Genomic DNA, 10549 nt, shown 5'->3' on the forward strand with positions numbered 1-10549 from the left:
GGGCATAACATCACTTCGTGTGACTATTGGCTTAAGAACATGTTCTTTTTATTAATCTAAAGAGATTACAAGTGATAACATTTGTTTTAAATATTCTCAACTATTTGACATGAATGCTCAAATACCATGAAATCGTTGATGTTCAAACCAAACCCTCTAGAGTTTACAACCATTCCTTTATCACATCATAAAATTTATATTCCAGGTGGAACCGATAAGATGTTATTCATTTATATCGGAGCATTAACAAGTGTTTATTTTTGTGATTATGTTATTCGTTTACAAAGACGATACAATACAAGAATAGTTCATTGCCTTGTGTTTGAAAATAGCAAATGCAAGTTGGCCTACCCGGAACCTGCAACTATCATATGGATATCGCAATCTGCTGATTAATCCATGTCCACTCACCGCTATGCTCGACCATCTCAATCCTTCACCTGCTTACCTCCCACATCTGATGGTAATGGTTAGAAAATTATCATAACCGCACCACTCATTCCAGATCGATGCATATGTATCCTTCTCGACCTACCACCAGAGCTAGCACCGGAATGGAGTTCTTTAGCAGAGTACATCAACTCAAATCGAAACCAGCATCTGCATTTATGGCATATAGCAATTTGGTTTCCAGTTGCTCTTTGCTGCATACATAACCACATCATATTGTAATGAAAGGGTTCAGCAAAATGTCAATATATATATATATATAAAACAAGCGACTACAGTTACGATTTGGTGTAGAAGAAAGTGACTGCAGTTATGATCAGGTCGGAATTCTCTTATGAAATTCGGATTTCGGGTCGGGAAAAATCTTAAAATTGGTCAGGTCAACTCACGTCCTACCCGACCAGGAATAATCACAAAAATGCCTTATATATTTATATATTATTAGTTAGGTTTTGATAAAAATATATGTGAAAATTTTGCACGTAAGGTACTAGATTTATGACATTAAATTAAATTTTACTTTGGTTTCATGTCACCAAAATGAATAAATTAGTATTTCATTCAATTATTTTTCTATTTTGACAAAATTTATGTGAAATGGAAATTATGTTAAATTGGGTCGGGTTTCCAATTAGATTTTGGGCCAGGATCAAAGTGGGTAAATTATATTTAAACTCGGGTCAGAGTCTGGTTTTATGGGGTCATATTAGGTTGGGTTCAGGTCGGCCAAAAACCCATCCCGTTGCTATCCTAACCACCACCAATTTCATGCCAACAATTCGAAAACAACTTCAATCGAAGTCTTATTCATGGGAAGCTACTAATAGAGAGAAAAAACCTTCTATATGGCGGAAGCTTTAGAAGGTTCATACAAGTCGCCGATGTTGGTAATCGGTCCAATGCTTCTTCAGAAGCACTGCCACCAGCTCTGCAAAATGAGTTGATAGTAAAATCTTTAATTTCTATTCAGAATTAGAGAAGAAGAATAATGCAGTGTATTTGGTACAGTGAATACCTTTGTATGCAAAATAAAGGTTCAAGATATTTGAATCCCAGCAACGGACCTCGGGAACAACCAGTCACAAACCTAAAAACAACCTTGTTAAATGTTTATTTTCTCATGTACGTAATTCCCGGAGGTGAATGATTGAAGTAACCATTATAGGAGGACAAATATCACACAAGATCAAAGGTGATGCTACTTACTTCAAAAATCTCTTTTGGTTTTCCAGTGAAAAACTTTTGAGGACTTCCCAGAGCATTTCTATGACATAGTGCTCCTGTCAAGCAAAGAAGTGAAAATAAGCTCTGAAAGCAAATACAAAGAGCTGGTTCTTGATAAATATTACAGATAGGTTAACAAGTTAATTCGGTAACAATTCGCATTTCCGTCATTTCAACAGGAACAAAAATAGGATACGTCAAAGCACGGTTGGACCTTGGTATGTAATATGTAGTAACCATTCTAATCCAACAAGGAAATGAGGAGAGCACTAAAAAACTTACACCATGGTAGCCACCCGCATAATTAGTATTGTGTCGTAGGTCATCAACATCCAAGCTGTCAAGTGAACCTGATATCAGAAGCTGCAAAAGAAAAAAAAAACATTAGGAGGATTTCAGATAATCTCAAAAATTATTTAGCAGATGCTCTCAAGTGATGAAATTTTTAATTCGAAATATAGCAGATGTTTCAGCCAGGGTGAATGCCGCAATTGTTTCCTCGTCTTAAAGCATCGCAGAAAAGATGCTAGGAACTTAAGAGGTTCACACACATGATAAAGCATAATTGAATCAAAATAATGCTAGGAAACTTGAACAATTTAAAGGAATTCACAGGGATAACAATTTGAAGGTTCTTTAACTTCTTGAAGTCGAAAGGAATCTGGGAACTCCATCAAATCATGTTTAGATAGGCAGTCGTAAGTACTACTGTCGGCAAAGTGAGTGCAACCTACAAAATTTAAAAGTAGGCTATAATTACCTGCAATTCATGTTCATTAAACATATCAATCCACTCTTTCAGTATAAGTTGCTGAAATCCCCTAAGGAAATGTGTACTTTGTTGCCGTATCTGCAATGACACCACTTCATAGTGTCATTATCATGCAATGTATAAGACAATTGCATTAAGTTACTTAGAAATGAAGTACCTTACTACCTGAAAATTCAAACGGTGGTTAGATACAAGATGAATAAATGTGATAACATTCTCATTAGTAACACGTATGTTTTTGCCTCCCGGAAGCAGCTCTTCTTCTGTTTGCTCTCCATATTCATTATTCACAATCACAAAGTAGAGCTCCAACTCTGAAATGTTCCCTTTATAATGCTGAAAGTCATTGAAAAGGTAGGGATTAGAATGCTAGAGCCATAACATGTAGGCCACGTCAAAGTGTGCCTATGCAATTAATATTTCCAGTATGAATGCAAGAGATATGAAAGGAAAAAGGTCAAGAAAAATAACCTTCAAGAAAATAAGGTGACGATATAACTCAGGATCCAAGGAAGGCAAATCATTTAAATAGTTGTACCTGTCAATTAAAAGAAAAAAAATACACTTATAAATATCTCTAAAATATAAGGTCTTCCAAAGAGGAAACCATAAAAACCTTACTTTTGTTTCAATTTGCTCAAGAAGAATGTCGCAAATGGTATATCAACAAGGATTCCTTCAAACATGGCCTACAAGGTAATATCATGCCTCGTCAATAAGCCTATAATAGATAAAGCTAAGGTAGCATACAGGCAAATTAAATATTCATCACACAGAACAGATTAAACTTCTATAATGAAATGGCATACCTTTGCAAGGAGCGATCCCAAGAAATGGAAATATTGGAGGTGTTGTTCGTGTATCATTCCTGATCCAGGATTTGGGTATAGAAGATGATCAGTTGTTTCCTGGGTAGCCACGCAAAGAAGTATGTCAAAGAAACATATAATAAAAAACAAGTCATAACAAGTGAGACAAGTTAGCATGTACAACAAAGTGGATCCCAACTAGTGACAATCGAAGCTGACTTTAAATTATAAACAATAAAAGTTGACGAACTTTTCAATAATAGGCATGCTAGTATGAGAAGACAACTTGTAGCCGAGAGTAATGATATCCTCTATCTGAATTCCAGTCTCTTCTGTATCTTTCTACAAGTTCAGATTCCAATCAGTGTTAAGTCCATCTTTATTATTTAAATATTCCATTGAAGCAGAGCATTTCTTATCTAAAGCTCATGCCAATCACATTCATATTATTTTTTTAACAAACTAAATGAATAAATAAATAGAACTAATCGTGATCAAAGGAAATCTCATAGTTCTTTTATTGCATCCCTTGTTCAGCAAGAATTGAATATTGATCTTCTCTCTCAACCTGTTTGATCCAGATGAGGCATGATATCTTAAATCATACCATCATAAGAGAAAGTCAAGGAAGCCTCTAGTGGTATCTTTACCATAAGTGAACTAAAAATTTAAAATAAAATGAAAAGTATCATGCCAATATGCCTAACCAGGCTTATCAGTGTGTATGAAAAGATGAAATTAACAACCTTAAATAACCCATACTGCCCGTCAAATGCAGCTCGAGTAATATTCTCCATAAAATCTTTGAAAATTCCACCACCATCAATACCAGCTTCCTCCGCTCCAAATTCATTGACAAACGTAACACGAATCTGTAAGGAAGCAAATGAAACTGCTTTATTGGACAATGTCAGACCAGATTCCGCTAGGCTATTAAAGATGATAGTTTTTTATGGTGAGAAGACCAAAGTAAAGCATACCAGTCCTCTAAGATCCTCTTCAGATAAGGCACTCATCTGATTATAAGCATCTTCCAAAATATGATCCCTTCGTATTTTGAATCGATTTCTGGTAAAAACACCATGAGCCTCTTGTCTCTGCCTGACTGATGCTAGATGTGACTGGTAGACAGAGATAGAGAGAGAAGATAAAAAGAAAAAAATAAAAAGGAAAATAGATATCAATGATAAATGACTCCATATTTTGGATTCCATCAGTCCAAGGAATTTATACTATGATGGTCGCAACAGTTTGATACCATTCCTCCAGATCCAACAGTTCCAAACAAAATTTTGCTATTACTCACTTACAGTGAATATTTTAACTCTGCTAGTGAATGGAATCAAGAAAGGTGCTTGCTTCAATATGTCATTTGCTTTTGTTCCTTCCATTACAGCCTGCTCAGATCAGAACAAACAAGTTACATCAGAAAATGGATGCTTGGAAGTTAAAGCTGCAATGGAGAAACCATTACCTGAGAAATAAAATAGTCATTTACACCATCAGCATGGAAGTCAATAGGGGGAGTAAATTGTCGCCGGTTATTCCAATCTTGCAACTATAAGAGCAAGTTTAAATAATGTAACTAGAAAGACAAAGTGCATAATGGTTCCCTACATGCTATTGCTCTCAGGAAATGCATCATTCTATTTATATTTATTTAACATAACCCAGTTAATTTTAATATCATTAACACAAGACGGTTAATTTTAATATCAACAAGTTAGATGTGAGAAATTCAACAAGTTACACTGGCATCTACCTGGGATAGCACCTCAGAGGCAACAGTACCAACCCTACTTTGAATAGCTTCAACAGGGTGCCTCTTCTGACCAGAACTGTTGGAGATAGATTTCCCAGAACTGGGGTGAGCTGAAGGATTCACCCATAGGAGCTGCCACAGAGCCTTTATTGAGGATGAAAACAGATGAATTATACGAATGTCAATTAGACCATTAAGCAAGGTTACTCTACACAAGTAATTCCATGTAATCATGATAGTCATTGTTCCCACAATGTTATCTTAACGCTCATTGGTATCCATAAATCATGTCCTTAATCTAAAGAAAGTTCGGTGAATACAAGATATTTTCCAGAACCAAAAATTCAAAATTGCTTCATAGTTTAAATAATAGTTTGCTGAACTACAATTTTACAAAATGAAGTCACCTGTCTCAGAATGACAATCAGGCATCTGACATCCTTCAAAGACAGTGGCTTCTCCTGCTCATAAAACTCCCATTATCAACTATCATAAGTATGTGCCTAATCAACCACAAAGAAGTCGGATTAGTCAGTCATCAATCCCTAAACAACATTCAGCATTTAGAAAAACAAATTAAGGATGAAGCATGCAACAAGAATTCCATAAAATTATTCTGACAAATCAACCAGTTATCTTACTTGTACACTGGACAAAATACAGACAACGGTAGCAGCCAACCAGGTGCATCTCCCAAAAGATATGAAAAGCGCTCAGGCAAGGATGACCACTTCTGATTTTGATGACATCGCTTCATAAAATTCCAAAGCACTGGAACAAGTTCAGTTCTATACGCCAGTACAGTCATGATTCTCTCTAAAGGTAGAGTATTGAATGTAACATGCAGAAAAGCACAAGCAGCAGCAACAGCTGCCACCTCCTTATCATCTGGTCCTTCTTTATGAGAACCATGGACCGTGGAAATCCCTCCAAATAACACGTTAGTCTGTTCAGAAGATACAAAATTTGAACCCTTTCTATGGTATTGAAAAGAAATCACCAAGTTGATAGGATTGCAAAAGTGATTTTCAAAGTAACAGGAAGTTTCAGAAATGCCTACCAATTGTACAAGGAAACGTGAATCAATAGCATTCGTTATCTGCTGTTGCAAATTATAATCCAAAATGATTTCCACTGAATCATCACCCGCGATCATATGATCCTCCCCAACAGTAGAACCTGCTTTCAATGAACCAATTTAAAGATGAATTGTTGTGCAAAAACTCAATTCACAATTGCAGTATCACAAAAATGTATGATTTTCCTATCAAAGAAGCTAGGGGGAAAATCCATCAGCATGAGAGGAAAGAGAAATAGATGATATATCAAGAGGTAAATCATACTTTCTCTGCTTGAAGATTTTATAGGAGGAAGAGCTTCCAACAAGAATGTAGTAACTGCTGCAAGGTCTAAGGTCTGCTCAAAATAAAAACCAAAAGGAAAAAAGTAGCTGAAAACCTGCTTAAATTAAAGTTGAAATTTCTTTAACACAAAGCATCTTTGACGCAAACATAAAAAATAGATAATCACATTCGATACTAAACACAGATTTAATGGAAATACTAAGATTATGATTTCAAAGAAATAGCACAAGGAAGCTATTTGGGACTAACATCTTAAGATAAATGCATTTACATATAAACATATTCATAACTCTTGATCAAATCAAAAGGATAAAATTGTTCAAAGGTCATGCATGTAGAATCACTATATTTACTGCTACATAGAAAAGCTTATAGCAGAAAAAAAATTGGTTCAAATAAAAATAAATCATCTTCTTACCATTTCAAACGACCAGTCAGGCTGAGATAAAGCAGCACCTGTTGTTTCTAATATGTTACCAAGGATGCAGGCATAACCAGGAAACTCATTCAATATATCAGTGGGAAGTACGCTAGCCTGGTTTTGCATACACAAAGCCATCTGACTAGTGTAGTACTGGATCAAGCTCCGAGAAGCAAAAACCTAAAATGTAAAAAATTATAATCCATAACGAGCAGAAAATAAAGCAGAAAAATTCGCAATAGAAAAATTGCTATGAAAAATAAGTCGGGATATCTGCAGCATTAACAGTATATGCGCACACGTGTGTATTAGCAATATGTACAGATAGTTCGAAGAAAAATATAAAAGTAGAAACAAGTAGATGTTTTGTAGAAAACATAAAAGTAGAAACAAGTAACAACCAACTAGAATAGAAAGCATATCACTTGGAAGTTTTTAAGCAACACATTCCCCACTATTGAGATTCAATTAAGCTCAAAGAAACAACTTATAAAGTCTCAAAGAAGTTGGACATAGAAGAATCCACCTGTTTCAAGTATGGAAATGTTTGCCATAAGAAAGGGATTGTAAGGATCTGGAATGAGAAACTCCACCGTGGGTCCACATTTGAGCAAGTACATGGACTCTGACCAACATGAGAAATCATACAAGCAATCACATGCTCCAATGCAGATACTTTCCCAGAAGAACCTTTAGCATTCAGATTTTCCTACACGAGAAGATAAAGGCAGCATCAGAACCGCAGGAGGAAATCAATAAATCACAAGTCTTAAGATGCAGTTATGGTGAATTGGTGATAAGCATTTCAAAATGAATACGTAAGAAGTGTATTAAATTAGAAGAAAACGAAGCCTAAGGAAAGGCTTGAAGAAGTTATTACCTTTGCTGTTAAAATAACTTCTCTAAACAGAGAGAATGCATTTCTTTGCATGAGATAACCAATTGTCTTACAAGCCCATGGCATTTTAGGATCTAATAACAAAAGCAATGCTTGAAGCAAGATGGTTGCTGGTTCACTGGACTCCTCCCCCGTCATCAACAGTTGGTCTTTCAATTGATTTCTGTCCAATAAAAAACTAATATTACCCACAGAAACAGATTAAAGACATGCACAGAATTCTTATAAAAAAAAAAGACATGCACAGAATATGAGTATATTAAATTCTGCCTGACATCGTAGTGCGTGATACTACAAGTGGGAAAGGAGGAAAAAAAGAGAGATGGGTGCAACACAATATATATTAAGCTATCATCATGATAAGGCATTCAATTTTTTCCCTTGTTTCAGATTCTATTTTAGATTCCTGAGATTCTAGAAAGCATCCAAAAGCTGACAAAAGCTGCTTACATATATACAGGAACACAGGCTCTATGATGAGATGCAAATATAAAAATATGAAATATCAGATTATACCCAGCTGACAAAAGAAGGCTTGAAGCACTAACCTGTTGTGATGTACAGCCTGAATACAAGCAAATGAGAGTCGCTTCAACCTGTAGACAACCACAGTAGGATTGGATAAGTAGTCCACGCCAGCAAAGAGTTCCACAACATCCCCTGTTGCATAATATAAGCGGAAGTTAAGAGAAATATGTATACTAAAATAATTACATGAAATGCACAATAAATTGTCCATAAATATGCAAAATTTAGAGAAAGAAAGAAAAGTGTTACATAATTATATTAACACACATCTTTTCCAAAATACAACTATTCAAGAAGGAACCATGAAAGACGTACTACTATCTCGACCAAAATGCTGAATTAATCGGCAAGTCTCAACAAGAATAGAAAAATCATTTATATCCCGTGCATTAACGAAGAAAATTAGCTGGCGGAGAAACTCTGAGTCTGTACCAAAAAAATGCCTGCATAAACAGGGATAAACTGAACAGAATCAGAAAATAAATGTCGGCAATAGAAACTTATCGCTTAATAGAGAATATATTCAATGAATTTTTGTTGTTATTTTATTTTTATTATAATGTTTTATTATCTTTTAAACATCAAATTAAATCATAAAAAATCATTTCAATAGTTTGTCCAACTTTACCTGTCTACATTTTGGCAATGCTTTCCATAACTTTGATAGAACTGCTCTCGTACCTTGGCACGTTCAACTTCCACTGCCTTTCTCCCTCTGAAGTATTTCTGTAGTTAATAGTTAGTCAACACTTTGCCAAATACAGACCGCCAAGTTCATAAAGACAGATCCAGACGACCATTTTATTAACCTGAATTTCCTAATAGAAAAGTATAGCTTAAAGATTCTCATGCACAAACAAAGCCAATGCCAATTCTGTTTGTGATAAGAATTTGATGTTGCTAATAATAAAGCAGAAACAGCTAAAAAGGAATCAAGAGAAAAGACTACAAACCAAACAACACGCATCCTCAGGCATAAGATAAGTGCAAAACAAAAGCTTAAATAAACAATGTAGGTTTTCATTTAATAAAAACTTAATTATCCCATGGCCTTTCTAGCTAGGGGCCGGTTCATTTTACTGATAGAATACACATAATTCAGCTAGGTTGGACAGTTGAAACCTGATAATATGTTAATAATACAAGTTAGAGCACATAATTTCCAAAGTCTCTTTCCTGAATATGAGGAAGTTACAAGGAAAACACTCTATAAGCTATTACGCAATGATTTCATCTATAATTTGAAACCCCCAAGATTATATCATCACCTTATCTAGCACAAAAATAAACATCCTATGCATGATATTAAACCAGTGCAACAACAAAATCTAATCAACCCTTCCCGTTACAAACAAACGAAAAGATTCAGGAAACTAGAACAACAAAAAGAAGCATTGCTATTTCCAGCAATCCATTGCATAAAAATTGTAATTAAGCTATACAAGCAAAGATTTTTTTCAAGAGATTAATTTTCAGCTCAACGCAAACATTGTTCTTCAACTATTAACCATGAAAGATAATCAATAAAGTTAATTAACGGCCTAATTCAATAGCCAAACCTGAATCTTGAGAGCTGCAGAATTTTGCTGGCGCAACCAGAGACGGCGGTTGCGTTCCAGACGCGTCTGTTCAAGGAGTTTCTGCCTGTCTCTCTCCTTGGAGCTCCGACCTCTCAAATCAACCCGTTTCCGATTAGTCGGATCACCAGAGAAGAACATTCTCGAAACTCAGCACCTCTCCACTAACCCCCCAAGCTACAGGAAAACAGACAATTTATTCCCGGGAAACAAAACCAACACTTTCTTTTAGATTAGAGTTGCGATTAAACAATGGTTTTCTTGTTATCAGATTGAAATAAGAGATCGGTGAGGTGCGATGGTTTGTGTTTGTATTGAGAGAAAAAAAAGGGAGAAATATAATAATAAATTGATCGAAATTAAGAAGAGTGTTTGGGAGAAAATTGTCGCGATTTTTATAATTTCTTCAACTGTGAAATTATGAATGAGCTAATTAAATAAAGATTACATTATACCATATGGCACTCAATTATTAATAAATCTATAAATAATTCACTGAATTCTAAAAAGTCGCAATCAACTCATCCAATTGATCGATTGTAGTAATTTTTTTTATTAATCTAGGTGACTATAAATGGTAGCATTTATTCTAAAGTCTTTCAACTTTTAACAATAAATACTCAAATGTCTTGCCGTTGTTGGTACTTAAATCTAGGATCTCTAGGGATAACAATCATCTCTTTAACCACTGAAGTTGTTTGGTGTAATTAGAGTATTGTATTGTTAAATTCAAAACATGATAAA

The 10549-nt window shown here is 35.0% G+C and overlaps 1 pseudogene; it reads right to left on the minus strand.

Annotated features, from left to right (window-relative positions):
• Nucleotides 1–221: 221 nt before the first annotated feature.
• LOC120178396 lies at nt 222–10172 on the minus strand (annotated as a pseudogene).
• Between the last annotated feature and the right edge of the window lie 377 nt (nt 10173–10549).

This window comes from Hibiscus syriacus, unplaced genomic scaffold (genome assembly GCF_006381635.1).
Source record: "Hibiscus syriacus cultivar Baekdansim isolate YM2019G1 unplaced genomic scaffold, ASM638163v2 tig00112349_pilon, whole genome shotgun sequence".
NCBI lineage: Eukaryota > Viridiplantae > Streptophyta > Magnoliopsida > Malvales > Malvaceae > Hibiscus > Hibiscus syriacus.